At 40.1% G+C, this 19,271-nt stretch overlaps 2 protein-coding genes across 10 annotated transcripts in view; one reads left to right on the forward strand and one right to left on the reverse strand.

Annotated features, from left to right (window-relative positions):
• The window catches only part of LOC124553594 (zinc finger protein 436-like), a 214,855-nt gene extending 212,467 nt beyond the window's left edge, over positions 1-2,388 (reverse strand). For 3 of the 4 annotated variants that reach the window (XM_047127448.1, XM_047127449.1, XM_047127447.1), the window contains exon 1: positions 2,009-2,387. The gene's annotated coding sequence lies outside the window, so the exon portion shown is untranslated. Of the gene's footprint in view, positions 1-2,008 lie in introns of all 4 variants that reach the window. The other variant, XM_047127450.1, reaches the window with a different exon arrangement.
• Positions 2,389-2,400: 12 nt separating this feature from the next.
• LOC124553595 overlaps positions 2,401-19,271 on the forward strand; it is a 165,717-nt gene continuing 148,846 nt past the window's right edge. For 3 of the 6 annotated variants that reach the window (XM_047127451.1, XM_047127452.1, XM_047127453.1), the window contains exon 1: positions 2,403-2,638. The gene's annotated coding sequence lies outside the window, so the exon portion shown is untranslated. Of the gene's footprint in view, positions 2,639-19,271 lie in introns of all 6 variants that reach the window. The other 3 variants (XM_047127454.1, XM_047127456.1, XM_047127455.1) reach the window with 2 other exon arrangements.

Here is a 19,271-nt window from a genome sequence, read left to right on the forward strand (position 1 = left end):
CTGAGTCACTTCATGTTTATGCATGGTGTATTATAGTATTTGACATACCCTTGTGCTGGGTCTTTATTATCCAATGTTGTTTGTTAGGTATGTTAGTGAATCATTTGCTATAAGTGTGTTTCAAGTTGTTACTGGTTGTGTCAGTTTGCAAGTGAGTTATTTTTATTTTGCATATTGCGGCTGGTGGAACCTTGTTTGCATTTGGAACTATTATTACTGTGTGTTTCTTATGGTCAGAGATCTGGTTTTCTTTTTAGTTTTTTGGTCAGTCATGGATATGACACAGAACTTTATGGATAAGCCATTGCTTATTGCAATGGGCTAAGATACAGTGCCTACAAACAGGCTCCTAAGGTCATTTGGATTGATTGCATACAATTTTGTTTTGTTTTTATGAGTGTATCTTTGTGATAGGAAAGGGGGGGTTCCCGGGATTGTTGGTCAACCCAGACTTATGGAGTGGTGAGTTTGGTAAGTATTTAGTGTTGATTTGGTTTTTACGTATATAGATGTTGTTTGTGTGTATCAATATTTTTGCTGCTGCAAGTTTTCATGAATTTTGAGATTCTTCTTGCTAGTGTTTGGTAATTGTGTTCGATTTGCTAAATATTGTTGTTTACACTTTTTTTATATTAGTTATGTGACAGCATTTTCGTTTATTGTACTATAGCCTTTATCTTAGATACATAGGGGAAGTGAAGATTTAGATAACTGGTTTGAGTGTGTTGGTCTTAGGTACGCAAGCTCCTTTTAAGATGCTATATAGGACAAGTGAAAACTGCAGTATCAGGTTTTGGAATTGTATGGGTTCATTTTATCGAGGGCTTTGTATGAGCAGCAAAGGTCAACATATAGTCAAGCCAAATTTACCATGCCAATGGTTTTCGTTTTTGCATTTTTTGGTTGTGTTGTATATTGGGAATTAGGCCTACGTGTTTGATTTTTGCCGAATTTGTTTTGGAATGGTGTTGTAATTCTTATTGTCATATATTTATTTGCCCCCGCCTAACCCCCACCCCATCCTACTTCCCGCGGTTCTTCTTTGACAAAGAAATTTGATAGTGTAATACCGGCCTTACTTTGAGTCCACTGATCAAGTCATGGTCGGCGTATTGTTGGCTATGCGCTTCGTGTCAAGAATCAATGCAGAAGGGTGGATTTGCAACTTTCGGTTTTCCCGACCATATTGTCAAAACTTTCGTAAACGTTAGGTCCATCCGCCCTTAATGTGGTTTTCAGTGATTTGGATAAGTGGATTCTTAAGTTAGCCTGCTTTACAATAGGCCACAGCGAATTAAATATAGTTGTTATGTTATAGCATAAATACGTGTATACATTTGTGTAATTCAAGAAATGTCTTAGAAAGGGAGATACAAAATTTATACGAAATGTAAAAAAAAAAACTTTAAAGGCAAGCAGCACTTATTTTTATCCAAACCAATTTCGAACGGAGAATGGCTATTTAATTCTGGGTCATTATTAATGCCAACAATAGAAGCTTTTTGGGTGGCATGCTTCAACGTACCCGGGAGCTACCAGATCAACAGTTGAAAAGAAAAATCACAGAATTTCTATTAAAACTAAATCCATATGACGATTATGGATTCTTGATGAGCTCCAAGAAAATGGTGTAATGGTAATATTTTTATTATTGTACAAGTTGAATTACGATATGATGCACTAGTGAACAGGCACATACATACTTTAAAGAATCTTCTAAATATTCATTATTGTGACACACGTAATGCTACAACACTTTTATATGGTGTATATGTGGGTAGTGTGACCACTGACGCTTCAAATGATCACTACAATACAAATAAAATATGTTTCAGAGCGTGTAAGAAGTTAATCGATTTCTTTTACTTGCAAGGACACATGCAGTATTACTTCTCTTTTCGAATACGACTAATTTTATTTTAATAAGAAACAGGTTGTTGGTACATAAACTACACACAGATTTTCTGCCACTTGCTATGTGTTCTTAATCTGATGCTGCATATCTTACCTTTTCACTTGCATTTCGCTAAAACCATTTTGATGCCAGCATAGAGTCATGAAGGAAAAGATTCCCATTGTTAGCTTTCAAAACCATTACACAGAGAAGTGTAGCGTTACCCGCCTAATTTCTTTCAAATCAATAGCCTTTTGTTCCAAGAACAATGCTTCGAAATTAACAATGGGTATTGAACACGTCAACTGGAGCGCCAACACTCACAGAAAAACATATTGAGTAACATGGAATACTTTTATGTCATTATTTAGTTACTATGCTCACATGAACGAACGAAACACTTCATCCCCCCTTTGTTTACTTTTTGCTGCAGTTGCAGGAACAGTCACAAACAGCAGCACATAGCACAACCCAGCCCAGGTGACAAGTCACTGTCGGAATCCACGCAAAGATCATATACGATGTCAATGAAGATGTGACGCCGTCATCGTGAAACCAGCTATTGTGGAACTTCGCTGTGTTTTGAGAGAGCAGAACACTGTCACGCTGTGAGTGAAGTCTCTGTGAAGTGCAGTGTCAGTCATCGAGAAAAAGAAAAAAAACAACGTAAATTTGTGAAAAAATGGTTACTTGTGTTGTCTACGGATGAGCAGACAGCAGCGGGAAGTCAGCTGTCTACCACAGGTAAATACTTTATTTACAATAATATTTTTTGATGTAATTCTCGAAAAGTTCAATACTGACTGATCTAATCAGATGTTTACAGAGTTGTGAGGACACGCTATGCAGTAGTTTAAGGTTAGGAGGATGGGGAGTTTGAAGTACTGTATGAATAGAAAATAAAAGTTAGAGATCTGGCCTCTACCACCCGGTTTTCAATATAGTTTTACATGTCGGCCTCAGCATGGAATTGCGGTAGAGTTTATTTACTCATTCATTCATCCCTAGGCATATTTCGTTGTATGGATGTCACCATTTTTGATTATATGGAGTTGGTTACAAATTACAATCTATTGTGTCTACTTTGTAATTGGTCCAACTTGACTATTCATTTGTAATAATTTTATGTCTTATGAATTCTTTAATAGATGCAAAACCATTTACTAGAAAATATTCTTTAAGATATGTTTTAAATTTATAGAGTTCCCCTTAGTTTTTTGATCTCATTTGGTAGTTACATAAGATCTTGACTCCATGGTAAACATAGTGGTTTGGGCCTTTGCTATATTCATTCTATTGAGGTACAAGCAATCACTTTATCTAGTTTGACGATTGTGTGTGGAGCTGTTTCCTGCATACTGCTTAGCGTTTCTCTTTTTTTACTTTTGTATAAAACTGTAGTTTGTGGTATTTATTCACTTGGAACTGTCAGAATAGGGCTACCCCATTTCTGGAATAGCTCAATGTAGAGGGCCCTTTTGTGGCCCTTGCTCGTAATTTTCAAGATTCATTTTTGCAATTTGAACATGTTTTCCACATTCTGAGCTTTCGCACTACAGAATATTATGCCATAACTTATGAAAGAATGGGTATGTGCACAGTACATTGCTTTTAGGCCTGAGCTATTACACAGTGTGGTTAATATTTGTAAGACATAGCATGCTGTGCTAATTCTTTATCAAGTACTCCAATATGTTCATTCCATTTTAAATGCTGATCATATGCATACTTAAAAATGTTGTGCCAGCAACACTTTGTGGTTTCATTATGTATTTTTGCTATAATGGGTTTTTTGTTTATGTATAAGCTCATGTTATTAGTCTTTTTACATTAAGAGTTAATTAGTTGTTGTATGAACAGTTGCAGACACCCTTAAGTACCTTTTCAGCTTTTACTTCTAATGTTTCTGGTGTTTTCCTGTCGTTAGCAAATAACACAGTTTCTCCTTGTATGACCCACATGGGAAGTCATTAATGTAAATGAGAAACAGTATTGGGCCTAACTCACTCATTTGAGGGACTCTGCTGTTCAAATATTCTTGATCTGAAAGGTGTTTTACCATATAATTTGATCCACTTGAAATTCGAGATGTCTCTATCCTTTGCACTTTGTCTGCTCGGTCAGACCTAAAAGATTTATTTACTACTTCCCTCATTTCTATTGCTTCAAATTTACCTAAATGTATTTCATGATCAACTGCTGTACTAAGGTCTAGGAAAATGCCTGTTACTTGTTGTCCATTATCTGTGCCTTCTAAAACTGCTTTTGGAAATTTTTCTGCAGCAGCTTCTGTTCCATTTCCGTTCCTGAAAACAAACTGTTCTTTGCATCAAAGTTGGTATTTGTTTAAATAATCCGTAAGTCTGTTTTCACACCAGTTTCTATTATTTTAGAAATGGAAGACAGTAATGAAGCTGGTCTGTAATTCTCTGTATTTTCTGTATCACAATTTTTATGTATGGCAAGAACTTTTACCTGCTTTAAGTAATCAGAAAAGCAACCTGGTGAGAATGACTTGTTTATAATGTCTGTCGAGAATGACTCATTTATAATGTCTGTTAGGGGTGCTTTTATGCTGCTAACGCAATTTTTTACTAGACACATTGGAACGTCATCTCAACCTGTGGACATTTTACTCTTAAATATATGTACAATCCTACTGATTTCCTTCCCAGTGGTAGGTTATGGCAGCATTGTACGAGGTTTATTTTAGCTGTGTACTGTATTTTAGGAGGCTTTTCTTGCAATTTGGTTGCTGTATTACTAAAGTAGTTGTTTACAAAGTTGTCCATGTTCTTAGGCTTATCAATTAAACTATTGTTATTTCTAATTTTTATGTTCATCTTTATGCTGCCTGTTTCTTGTTTTACTACATTCCAAATGGCTTTGGTTTTATTCTTTGAGTTGTGCTTGGTCTTATCCTTTTCGATTTATTTTCTTTAATGGAGCTGAGATATTTGAGCATTTCAGATAATTTTTAGATATTTTTTTGTTATCCAGTCCCCATCAGAATATACTACCTAAGGAAATTTTAATTTGAATATATTCATGAATTTGTATAATTTTTTTGTTTTCATTTGTTTCTGAATATGCTTCTGACCATGTCTGACTGATCATCTGCATTGCAAATTCACATCTTTTTGATTTCGAAAACACCCTTCTGTAGCTAAACTCTTTTGTTTGTTTCTTTGTATGTATGGTTTGTGGTGTTCACTGTTTATTTCTTTTCTCTTTTTGAAATAAATGAAGATAAAAAGACTACTAGAGATCCATCGAGGGTTTGAGTCACTGTACCCCAGAAAGGATTCGCTGTCACCGTGTCAGTTGTGCTTTTGCATAATAAATATAGGTTGTAGGCTGCCAATCCTGCGGCAGCCCAAGCTATTGCTTGTTTATCCTCACAGTTGACTGTCAGTCTACCACAAAAAGTGTCATTATTTTATAATTGATTTATAAAATTATTGAGGCTTTCGTGGCCACTTGAATGTCAATCACTGGTGATGGCGAAACGTCAGGAAAATTGTCAGTCAAACATTGGCCAAAGGACCTGAGACAGAAGCCAACAGACAATACCTTCATTTGATTTGTCTCTTAATTTGATTCTTGCCATGATATGCTTCATTTTTATGTCTCCACCTGTTTGCGTACTTTGAACATTACAAATTATGCTGCTATGCAGAACTGTGAAATTATCTGTATTGTACTTATTAGCTCTGTAGTTCCAGGTTTTTGTTAGAAATAGTTGTTACTAGTATGCAGATATTACTATAATTTGCTCGGTGAGGTAGGTGACAGTATCAGGTTAGTTGTTTCTTTTTGTTCTTATAGTGTCAACCAGTGATGAATTTTTCTGTTCCACGACTTAAGATACTATTTAACTTAAACTTTCAATTAATTAGTTTATGTTATCTTTAATTGACTCACTGCACGTGTATCATTATTTGCTTTCTATTATGTAAACTTTTAATGTTTATGAAGCCTGTAAATTTTGTAGACAGTGGACTTTTCCATATTAACAGTTCAATAATATCGCGCCCCCGGCAATAAAAAGTGACAGAAACGCAGCAATTATTGGTTTGCCATTGAAAAATACATATGGAGTACCCTGGCGTGCAAGAAAAATGTAATGAGATTTAATTCCGAATATACTTACTGGAAATTTGAAGGAAGCTTCTGCTGTTTCATAATATGTTTCAGGGAATTAATTTTTTAATATGTGTTTCCTCAGGCATTGCATTTATCTAGTTGACCCCTTATTCTTGTCAGGCAGTCCCTCCACTCCCCCTCGCTCGAATAGTGCTTCATCTCGATTGGCAAAGATAGGGGTAAATTAAAACCACATCGATGAAATGGATCCCATCCTACAGTGGAACTTGCAGATGTTCAGGATGCATGTGGAAGAACTGTCACTTATCTAAGGGTAAACCACTGTGTCTGTGTCTGTGGAGACTCATTTCCATCCATCATACACCACTGGGCTACGACGCTATGTGCTCCACAAAAAGGACGACCTGAGTGGAGAGAGAGCTAGAGGAGGCGTAGGTATTATTGTCAGTACCAACTAACACTCCTCGCTTCTCTCACTTATGACAACATTACCACCAGTTGCCGTATCAGGGAACGTGCGTCATCCGTTGACAATACGTTTCCTTTACTTGCCCACATGATGCACTTGACAAAGAGGCCCTAACCGACCTTATTACACAGCTCCCCCGCCCCTTCATCCTAAATGGTGATTTTAATGCACACAATGTGCTTTGGGGCTCTGCAACTGCCTGCCCCAGAGGTAGAGCAACTGAGAGGCTTCTCTCATCATCGTGCGCACACTTGCTAAATGTGGGAGTGAGCACTGGGTTGTTCTGCCATTTATCTCCCACTTTGCTCTTCAGCTCTTGCTCACACTGCTCAATGGGAAGTGGTCAATGAGCTGCACAGAAGTGATCACTTCCCGATCTGGATTCACCTGCCCGTTGGAGTGAAACCCGAAAGGAAACTGACACAATGGGTGCTCGGTAGAGTAGACTGGACACTTTATAGCCAGTTGGCCCAGTTCGAACATTGTGCAAATGTCGAGGCACGGGTGGATCCACTGTGCTACTGCAACATCCATTCTGCAGTCCACGGGACAACAGAAGAGGCAACCTGTCCCTTGGCAGATTGCCGAATGCCGCTGCAATCTGCAGGCGTGTGACTCTGCGTAGGTTCAAGTGTCCGTCAACTGCAGAGAATCTCGCAGCCTTTCAGGTGGCGAGGGGAAAGTGTCACCGAACTATTCTAGAGAGCAAGAAGAGGTTGTGGCAACAGTTCCTGAACACCATTAATCGTTCCACCAAAACTTCCGTTGTGTGGGAGACGACGTAGGTGCCCCACAGCTGCTGTAATGGGGAACGGCATTCTCCAGACCGATCCACTAAACATTGCCGAGACTATGGTGGCGTATTTTGCCACAGTTACTGCAACAACCAGTCAGGATCCAGGTTTCCATCCCCATAGAGCGGTTACTGAGAAGTGTAGTCTGGACTTCCGGTCCACCTCTGAAGAAGATTACAACTGCCCATTTTCCATGTCGGAGCTGGATTCTGCATTGTCTGCAGCTCGTGACACATCCCGTGTTCACGACAGCATCCGTTACAGTAGGCTGCAGCACCTCACGAGGCGAAACAAAAATATCCTTCTCGCACTTTTTAATGCCATTTGGCTGTCAGGTCACTTTCCCGACTCGTGGCACGATGCAATTTCAATTCGTCTTTTAAAACCTGGCAAAGCCTGTACGTGCCCAAGTAGTTACTGTAGTGTTACCCTCACTAGCAGTATGGGGAAGACCTTGCAGCAGATGGTCACCTGCTGCCTTGTCTGGATCTTAGACTCCAGACAACCCTGTAGTCATTTTCAGTGTGGTTCAGGACGTATCACTCCACCTTTGACGAACTTGCCCTCCTGGAGGTGGCTATACAACACGATTTCCTACACCAGCATCACCTTCTAGGTATATTTTTAGGCATCGAGAAGGCCTACGATACTACTTGGGGGCACCTTATCCTGGAGCAGCTTCACAAATGGAGTTTTTGTGGTAATCTTCCCATTTTTATTCAGTCCTTCCCCTCGCCACGATATTTTAGATATTGAGTCAGTAACCCCTGTCTGATCACTTTGAGCACGAGAACAGTGTCCGTCAAGGTAGGGTTTTAAGTGTGACTGTCTTTGCCATAGCTATTAATAGCATTACATGCAGAGTGAAAAGTTCTGTCCAGTGTTCTTTGTTTGTGTATGACTTCTCTGTGTTTGGCCTTCTTCAAGCCTCGCAACGACAACACGTCATTTGCAACTATTCGATGTTTGGACGGATGGATGCAAAAGAGTGGTTTCACATTTTCCACTGAGAAGTTTGTATGTGTTCCTTTTAACCATTCTCGTTCCATTTTAATCTTCTTGAGTTGAGGATGAGGGCACTGTTCTTACTTTTAAAGACACAGCGAGTTTCTTGGGCCTCATATTTGACTCTAGGCTTACCCGGTTACCGCATCTTAAGGATTTGAAAAAACGGGCACTTAACGCTTTAATTATTTTAAAATGTCTTAGCCACAGTGCGTGGGGAGCAGACAGGGCTTGTCCATTCCGGTTTTACAGGGCATTTGCGTGCTCTCGGCTCGACTACGTGTGCACGGTGTACGGATCTGCGAGACCCTCTTATTTACAGATGTTGGATGTGGTGCACCGTGAAGGGATTCGGTTGGCCACTGGGGCATTCAGAACTAGCCCCATTCCAAGCCTCTGTGTAGAGGCAGGTGAAGCACTACTTCACATCAGACGACAGCTACTTAAGGTGTGCCAGGCGTACAAAACACTGTCCGTACATTACACACTCATCTGCTGTACCACTGCTGAGCCTCAACTGGAAAAGCTTTTTTGTAACAGGCAATGAGGCCCTGTGGGATTCGTACACACGATTGCCTTCTAGGAATTGGTGGGGCCGGTCCTCACATTTCCCATTGCGATGGGAGCAGATTTCCACCGTGGCTTCTACAGGGTCCAGACTTACTTTAGAGCTGATGAATTTTAAGAAAGGTCATACGTCAAATTTTACATTTCAATCCTTGTTTTTTAACATTTTAGATCTGCATCACAGTTTCACAATAGTATACACTGATGGCTGTAAGCGAGGGAATTCCCTCGGCTGTTCCGTCGTGTTCCTCAACTGTGTCACCAGAACTTGCCTTCCTGATGAGTATACTGTTTTCTCAGCGGAGCTCCACACGATCCTAAAGGCACTGGAGCAGATGTGTAGTATTCAAACTGTTTCTCATTTGCTCCAATTCCCTTAGTGCCTTACAATCGTTACACAACCTGTACACAGCTGAGGAGTTGGTACGGCTGATACAAGACCAACTGTACTCGCTCCGACGGCACGGTAAGCGAGTGTCATTCTGCTGGGTGTCAGGTCACGTAGGGATATGGGGAAATGAACAGGCCGAGGAGGCCTGCAGAGGACAGGATGTGGTAAAGTGTCCTATTCTCTTGCAGGCTGTTGTTTCTGCACTACACAGAAAGCGCACGCAGTTGTGGGATAAGGAATGGCTCACGGTGACGGCCAATAAGCTTTGGATGATGAAGTGGCGTTCTTCCTGCCAGTTGTTCGGGTGGGATGAAGTGATCATCACGTGCCTTAGAATTGAGCACTGCCTTCTCACAAACAACTTTTTACTACAGTGAGACGATCCCCAGTTTTGTGATGCTTGTGGCACGCACATCTCTATGTGCCTTATTTTAACGGAGTGCATTTTATATCGTGATGCAAGGGCAGAAGCAAATATTGGTGGGGATCTGCCCTCAGTTTTAGCTGATGATGAGACGAGTGTGGCTAAGGTTTTAAAGTTTTTTGATGTGTCTGGACTCTGACCTAAACTTTTAGGCTGGAGGTTTTAGTGCATTAAAGAGTGGATGGTTTCTCCTTTTTTTATTCTTGTGGTCAGCCAGCCATTTCCATCTGCTACATTGTTTCAGCTCCTGTCATTAATGTTTTACAACTGACGCAATACTTTGTTCTGTCATTCTGAGCGGGTATGCACGTAGTTTTACAACTTTTGTACCTGTGTTTTACATGCTGTTTTATCTTACTTTTTTGTGTATTTTATTGACACTCGTCTCCATCTGTTTTCACGCAGCTACTAAAGACCTTGCTGTCTTGTGCCCATACAAACATGTCTGAGTCCGTGCAATGTACAGTTTAGTAGATTCTAGGTATTCTTTTAGGCTATAGAGAAATAAAATTAAATAACCTTTTAATTTATTTCAGAAATCAGCTGTCTGTTCAGTCCATTTTGTTGTGCATGGGATTTAGTATATAAATAGCATCCAAAGTTTGAGACCTTATTCAGTTAATTTGATTCATTTCCTATGGAAATAATTGTCACTCTATATTGCTTGTGTTGCAATTGTGTGTGTGTGTCTATTTAACTGTGCATAATTGTTAAAAACATGTTTACTGAAGGGACAGTAGTGATATTAAAATTTTTGCATTTATTTCTGCAGGATGGTTATTGGGTGAAATTTGCATTGCAAGTAACAGTCTTCTTTTGATATTTAATTAGCCATTGTATAAGCATGTGTGCTGCATTTCTCCAGACTGTGATGCGGCATGATAAGTGGTAGTAGATTAAGCCATCGTACATTGTAAACAATGTGCATGTATTTACTCTGTTTAGACATCATTCTGATTAAGAATATGCTACTGCTTATTTTAAGCATACTTTGCAGATAATGTCCTCCTATGTCAAGTGTTTATCAACAATGGCACCCAAGAATTTGTGATTGCCTACCTCTTGAGAACTAAATTTTTCAGTCCTAACAAAACTCTACCATCTGGTGAGCAAAATGTGTGAGACGGGTGAAATACCATCAGACTTCAAGAAGAATATAATAATTCCAATCCTGAAGAAAGCAGGTGTTGACAGATGTGAAAATTACCGAACTATCAGTTTAATAAGTCACGGCTGCAAAATACTAACACTAATTCTTCACAGACGAATGGAAAAACTGGTAGAAGCCGACCTCGGGGAAGATCAGTTTGGATTCCGTAGAAATATTGGAACACGTGAGACAAAACTGACCATACGACTTATCTTAAAAGCTAGATTAAGAAAAGGCAAACCTGCGTTTATAGCATTTGTAGACTTAGAGAAAGCTTTTGACAATGTTGACTGGAATACTCTTTCAAATTCTGAAGTTGGCAGGGGTAAAATACAGGGAGCGAAAGGCTATTTACAATTTGTACAGAAACCAGATGGCAGTTATAGGAGTCGAGGGATACGAAAGGGAAGCTTTGGTTGGGAAGGGAGTGAGACAGGGTTGTAACCTGTCCCCGATGTTATTCAATCTGTATATTGAGCAAGCAGTGAAGGAAACAAAAGAAAAATTCGGAGTAGGTATTAAAATCCATGGAGAAGAAATAAAAACTTTGATGTTTGCCTATGACATTGTAATTCTGTCAGACAGTAAAGGACTTGGAAGAGCAGTTGAACAGAATGGATAGTGTCTTGAAAGGAGGATATAAGATGAACATCAACAAAAGCAAAACGAGGATAATGGAATGTAGTCGAATTAAGTCGGGTGATGCTGAGGGAATTAGATTAGGAAATGAGACACTTAAAGTAGTAAAGGAGTTTTGCTATTTGGGGAGCAAAATAACTGATGATGGTCGAAGTAGAGAGGATATAAAATGTAGACTGGCAATGGCAAGGAAAGCGTTTCTGAAGAAGAGAAATTTGTTAACATCGAGTATAGATTTAAGTGTCAGGAAGTCGTTTCTGAAAGTATTTGTATGGAGTGTAGCCATGTATGGAAGTGAAACATGGACGGTAAATAGTTTGGACAAGAAGAGAATAGAAGCTTTCGAAATGTGGTGCTACAGAAGAATGCTGAAGCTTAGATGGGTAGGTCACATTACTAATGAGGAGGTACTGAACAGAATTGGGGAGAGGAGGAATTTGTGGCACAATGTGACTAGAAGAATGGATCGGTTGGTAGGTCATGGTCTGAGGCATCAAGGGATCACCAATTTAGTATTGGAGGGCAGCATGGAGGGTAAAAATCGTAGAGGGAGACCAAGAGATGAAGACACTAAACAGGTTCAGAAGGATGTAGGTTGCAGTAGTTGCTTGGAGATGAAGAAGCTTGCACAGGATAGAGTAGCATGGAGAGCTGCATCAAACCAGTCTCAGGACTGAAGACCACAACAACAACGAGAACTGAATTACCTAGTTCAAGACGAATTTCGTTAATGTTTGTAGATTTATTTGTTCATAATTGTGTGTACATTGTCTGACGTGCATTTTGTAACAAGTTGATTTTACTGATAAGTAGGTAGAATTTTTCTGTATCGCACTTTCAGGCACTTTCTCATTTATTTATTTACACGTCAAGTTCCGTAGGACCAAATTGAGGAGCAACTCTCCAAGGTCATGGAACATGTCAATACATGAAACTACAACTTAAAAGTAATAACAGATAAAGTTTCAGTAAATGCAGTCAACAATGTAACATAAGAATCAGCTTAATTTTTCAAGGAACTCCTCAACAGAATAGGAGGAGTGACCCATGAGTAAACTCTTCAGTTTCGATTTGAAAGCGCGTGGATTACTGCTAAGATTTTTAAATTCTTGTAGAAGATTATTGAAAATGGATGCAGCAGTATAGTGTACACCTTTCTGCACAAGAGATACGGAAGTCCGATCCAGATGCAGGTTTGTTTTCTACCGAGTATTAACCGAGTGGAAGCCACTTATTCTTAGGAATAAGCTAATACTGTTAACAAGAAATGACAGTAAAGAATGTATGTATTGAGAGGTCAGTGTCAAAATACTCAGACTGGTGAACAGGAGTCTACAAGAGGTTAGTGAACTTACACCACCTACTGCCCATTTCTGAGCCAAAAATATCCTTTTAGAAGAGTTACATCAAAATGCAAAACCATATGACATAAGCGAATGAAAATAAGCTAAGTGGACTAATTTTTGTGTCGAACAATCACTTATTTCAGATACCGTTCGAATAGTAAAAATGGCAGCATTAAGTCTTTGAACAAGATCCTGATCGTGGGCTTTCCACGACAGTTTACTATGTATCTGAACTCCTAGAAATTTGAACTGTTCAGTTTCACTAATCATATGACCATTCTGTGAAATTAAAGCGTCTGGATTTGTTGAATTGTGTGTTAGAAACTGTAAAAACTGTGTCTTACTGTGATTTAGCGTTTATTTTCTACAAGCCATGAGCTAATGTTGCTTTACCACCAAGCTAGTGTCATCAGCAAATAGAAATATTTTAGAGTTTCCCATAATACTAGAGGGCGTATCATTTATATAAATAAGGAACAGAAGTGGCCCCAACACTGATCCCTGGGGGCACCCCCCATTTGGCCATTCACCACTCAGACCTCACATCATAGCCATTCTCAACACTGTGAATAATGGCCTTTTGCTACCTGTTGTTAAAGCGAGTCTGAACCAATTGTCAGCTACTCCCCATATTCCATAGTGATCCAACTTCTGGAGCAATACTTTCTGATCAACACAATCAAACACCTTAGTTAAATAAAAAATACACCTAGCATTCGAAATCTTTTATTTAACCCATCCAGTACCTTACAGAGAGAAGAGAATATAACATTTTCAGGTATTAAGACTTATAAAGCTGAACTGTTCATTTGACAGCAAATTGTGTGATATGAAATGATCAATTACCCTTACATACACCACCTTTTCAATAATTTTAGCAAACACTGATGGCATAGAAATTGGTCTAAAATTGTCTACATTATCCCTTTCTATAAAATGGCTTTATTACTGAGTACTTTAATCGTTCAGGAAACTGACCGTTCCTAAAGGAAAAATTACAAATATGACAAAAAAAAAGGTCAACATGTGCAGCACACTACTTTAATATTCTGCTAGACACTCCATCATAACCATGAGAGTCCTTAGTCTTCAGTGATTTAATTATTGACTCAATCTCCCTCTTGTCTCTATCACAGAGGAGTATTTCAGACATCAATCTCAGAAAGGTATTTGCCAAGAAAGTTATATGATTCCCTGTAGAAACTAAGTTTTTATTTCATTCACCCACAATGCTTAGAAAGTGATTATTAAATACTACACATACCTCTGACTTAACAGTAATAGAAATATTTTTACTACAAACTGACTTTAAATCGTCAACCTTGTGCTGTTGATCAGACACTTCCTTCACAACTGACCATATGGTTTTATCTTGTGAATTAGCTGTTCTATTTGCATTCTACATACTCTTTGCTTTCCTAATAACATTTTTAGCCACCTTACAATACTGTTTGTAATGGACTATTGCAGCTTGATTGTGACTACTTCTAACATTTTGATATAATTCCCGCTTGTCAGCCACCCGGGCTGCCTATTACTGCTAGTACCCTGTTTAGAATGCTCTAAAGGAAAGCAACTCTCAAAGAGCATGAGAAATGTGTTAAGGAAAGCATTATATTTGTCATCTATTTAGCACATTAAACCAGGAGAAAAATGACATCCCTTGGATAGATCTGTAATGAATTACAGAATAAGGAAATATAAATGTGAAATCCACCAAATATGACTTGATAGCTGTGGAAGCTGTGAAATCAAGATTGTGCTATGTGATACGCTTTTCTTACACAACCTGAGTACCGGACATGTGATCTCAGCCAATCAGAACACGTATGAGAGCACATTACAGCTGATGTAATCAGCCAATCATATCATCACATTTTCAGTGCGAACACACAAACTACAAAAAAATTGCAAGTATGGAAAACAAATAAAGAAATATTCCAGTGTAATGTACAAAGTGTACAGTACCAAGCAAAGCAATGCTGTAACATACCTGTAATGTTGACAAAATTGAAGGCACTAGTTTCCCCAAAAGGCACGGAATTGTAGTTGTTAGTCTTTCTCGCAACATTTCTCGAAAGAATTATTGCATTCCACTTCTGCTGGGTGGGTAATATTTACTCGCTTCAACAAAAAGTTATGCAGTATTATTATTATTATTATTATTATTATTATTATTATTATTATTTCCCCTGGTGATATGCTTGACACTGAGCTTGTGTGAACAGAATGATCTTTTGTATCAACGAAGTTCAGAGTATGGATCACTTTAAGGTGCAGAAAACCTTCAGTACCTTGAGTGTTGTACGAGCCGAAGCAGTCACTAATGATCATAATCCTAGGGAGGATCTTTTCTTTTATTATTGTGAAAAACTCTTCCTCGGTTCTACATTCAATGGGCTCTAGGAGCATTTTTTCGGCCCTCATTGAATTTCACCGAACACCCAATTTTGAATGATTTCATGGACTGTGTTGTTTCCTTTTCACAAATTTTGCTTCGCTAACCCACAACTAAACTGTTGCACTCCAACCTATCTTAGACCTCTGGATACACTACAGATCAGTCTGTCACAACAACCAGATTTTTGCTGCCAATTCAAGCTGTGTTCTTATTTCCCAGCCTAACACCACCATCCTAACACCACCATAGGAAATCGCAAGGTACTGGGAAATACCACACTCCTGAAAATCGCTAGCTGTTAGTAGAATAACAGCCAAGTGCTTGTAACAACAAAGAATGTATAAGTCAGCTTCATTCTGAGCAATTTAGCACTGGATCACCAAACTCTCCTAGAATTTAGGCTTGCAATTGGTACAAATTTGTGGCTCCTGCTAACATTTTGAACAGTAAAATTGTTAGTATAGGTTGCAAAATAGGGCATTTTGTTCATGGCATACCACTAGAGGCTGTGTAATTAACAAGTGTGTAAATATATCTAAAAACAAAGAAGCTGTAACTTACGAAACGAAAGTGTTGGTATGTTGATAGAGACAACAAAAACAATAAAAACACACACACACAAATTTCAAGCTTTCGGAACCAAAGGTTGCTTCATCAGGAAAGAGGGAAGGAGAGGGAAAGACGAAAGGATGTGGGTTTTAAGGGAGAGGGTAAGGAGTCATTCCAATCCCGGGAGCGGAAAGACTTACCTTAGGGAGAAAAAAGGACAGGTACGCACACACACACACACACACACACACACACACACACACGTGTAAATGCAAAGAGGCTGGGCAGAGATGCCAGTCGAGGCGGAAGTACAAAGGCAAAGATGTTGAATGACAGGTGAGGTATGAGCGGCGGCAACTTGAAATTAGCAGAGGTTGAAGCCTGGTGGGTAACGGGAAGAGAGAATATATTGAAGGGCAAGTTTCCATCTCCGGAGTTCTGATAGGTTGGTGTCAGTGGGAAGTATCCAGATAACCCGGACGGTGTAACACTGTGCCGAGATGTGCCGGCCGTGCACCGAGGCATGTTTAGCCACAGGGTGATCCTCATTACCAACAAACACTGTCTGCCTGTGTCCATTCATGCGAATGGACAGTTTGTTGCTGGTCATTCCCCCATAGAAAGCTTCACAGTGTAGGCAGGTCAGTTGGTAAATCACGTGGGTGCTTTAACACGTGGCTCTGCCTTTGATCGTGTACACCTTCCGGGTTACAGGACTGGAGTAGGTGGTGGTGGGAGGGTGCACGGTACAGGTTTTACACCGGGGGCAGTTACAAGGGTAGGAGCCAGAGGGTAGGGAAGGTGGTTTGGGGATTCCATAGGGATGAACTAAGAGGTTGCGAAGGTTAGGTGGACGGCGGAAAGACACTCTTGGTGGGGTGGGGAGGATTTCGTGAAGGATGGATCTCATTTCAGGGCAGGATTTGAGGAAGTCGTATCCCTGCTGGAGAGCCACATTCAGAGTCTGATCCAGTCCTGGAAAGTATCCTGTCACAAGTGGGGCACTTTTGGGGTTCTTCTGTGGGAGGTTCTGGGTTTGAGGGGATGAGGAAGTGGCTCTGGTTATTTGCTTCTGTACCAGGTCGGGAGGGTAGTTGCGGGATGCGAAAGCTGTTTTCAGGTTGTAGGTGTAATGGTTCAGGGATTCCGGACTGGAGCAGATTTGTTTGCCACGAAGACCTAAGCTGTAGGGAAGCGACCATTTGATATGGAGTGGGTGGCAGCTGTCATAATGGAGGTACTGTTGCTTGTTGGTGGGTTTGATGTGGACAGACGTGTGAAGCTGGCCATTGGACAGCTGGAGGTCAACATCAAGGTAAGTGGCATGGGATTTGGAGTAGGACCAGGTGAATCTGATGGAACCAAAGGAGTTGAGGTTGGAGAGGAAATTCTGGAGTTCTTCTTCACTGTGAGTCCAGATCATGAAGATGTCATCAATAAATCTGTACCAAACTTTGGGTTGCCAGGCTTGGATAACCAAGAAGGCATCCTCTAAGCGACCCATAAATAGGTTGGCGTATGAGGGGGCCATCCTGGTACCCGTTGCTGTTCCCTTTAATTGTTGGTGTGTCTGGCCTTCAAAAGTGAAGAGGTTGTGGATTAGGATGAAGCTGGCTAAGGTAATGAGGAAAGAGGTTCCTCCGCTAATTTCAAGTTGCCGCCGCTCATACCTCACCTGTCATTCATCATCATCGTTGCCTCTTTACTTCTGCCTCGACTGACATCTCTGCCCAACCTCTTTGCATTTACATATGTGTGTGTGTGTGTGTGTGTGTGTGTGTGTGTGTGTGTGTGTGTGTGTGTGTGGGCGCGCGCGCAAGTATATACCTGTCCTTTTTCCCCCTAAGGTAAGTCTTTCCGCTCCCGGGATTGGAATGACTCCTTACCCTCTCCCTTAAAACCCACATCCTTTCGTCTTTCCCTCTCCTTCCCTCTTTCCAGACGAAGCAACCTTGGGTTGCGAAAGCTTGAAATTTGTGTGTGTGTGTTTTTTATTGTTTTTGTTGTCTCTATCAGCATACTGACACTTTCGTCTGGTAAGTTACAGCTTCTTTGTTTTTAGATATATTTTTCCCATGTGGAATGTTTCCCTCTATTATATTCATAACAAGTGTGTAAACTATTAATAACGACTTCCTTTGAATAAAATATGGAGTAGCAAAATTTATGATGATTTAGTAACAATATCACCTTCCCTCCCCCTCACGCCCCCTCCTCCTCTCTGCTGTTCTAGGATTAAGTTCTTCTGTTGTCACACCCAAGCTGTGCCATAGTCTTGGAAATGATGATATGGAAACCATGACACATTCAGAATAAAATGACAATATATTTCTCTCAAACAGGAGTGGGAATGTCATTACCTCATTTGCATAAGTTTAAGATGTCGTTTTACACCTCAACCTCACACATCCCTGATGGGGGAGAAGGGGGAGGGAGGGGGGGGGGGGAGACAGAACCAAAATTATGAATGAAGCTGTAGCTACTTTTATTTCTACACTTCATGTAATTTGTGTGTGGACAATACGAAATAGTCACATTGTCACCGGCTAAATAGACCACGCCTACTATGCTCAGTTAATCGGCTAGCTGGATAATGTGTCGTGTGCTCAGATTGTGTAACAAAAGCACATCGTTCAGCGCAATCTCGATTTCGCAGTTTCAGAAGCTATCGTGCCGTGTTAGGTGGATTCCATATTTATACTTGCTTAGTCCACAAATATGCAGTTTCAGTACTACAGCGCATTAAAAAATCTATCCGAGACGTACATTTCTTCTCCATTTAATGTTCTACAGTGCCTGAAAGTGCAGTACTGATATTTACAAAAATTTAACCAATATATTTATAGGTCACCTTCAGTTTTGTAGTCACTTAATTCTAGTTCTTCTACCGACTTACTTATCAGTACGAGCAAAGTGTCATTGGCAAGCATAACTACATTGCCACGTACACTGATGTCCAAAATTAAAGCAACAAATGGCAATTTTGTAAGGTTGTGTTTATTTTGCCACGAAATAGCATAAACAGGTGATAGTAAAGTAAAAACAACGTAAAGAATATGGAACAGAACATAAGTCTCATGTTGAGGCAAAATGCCCATTCTTCCTGCAGAGCTGCTGAAAAGTCTTGGGGAGTGGTTGGTGGATGCTGATGTGATGCAACCCAACTCCCTAATGCATCCCAGACATGCTCTAAGGGATTTAAAGTGGGAAAGCGAGCAGGCCACGTCATGTGTGCAGTATCCTTTGTTTCCAAAACAACATCAACCACGTCTGCTCTGTGAGGTCGATCATTATTATCCATCAGTGTGAAGTCCGGGCCTACAGAACCTTGCAATAACCGCACATGATATCCCAAGATCTCCTCGTGGTATGTAACAGCAGTTAAATCTTGCTGATTCGCCCATACAATTTCACGAAGAGGCATTTGAGTGGCCAGCGTAATACTTGCCCACGCCATTAGGGATCCTCCACAATATCGGTCTCTTTTTCACAATATTTGGGTCCTGAAGTCGTGTTAAAAGTGCTCTCCAGATGT

The sequence above is a fragment of the Schistocerca americana genome, chromosome 11, assembly GCF_021461395.2.
Source record: "Schistocerca americana isolate TAMUIC-IGC-003095 chromosome 11, iqSchAmer2.1, whole genome shotgun sequence".
NCBI lineage: Eukaryota > Metazoa > Arthropoda > Insecta > Orthoptera > Acrididae > Schistocerca > Schistocerca americana.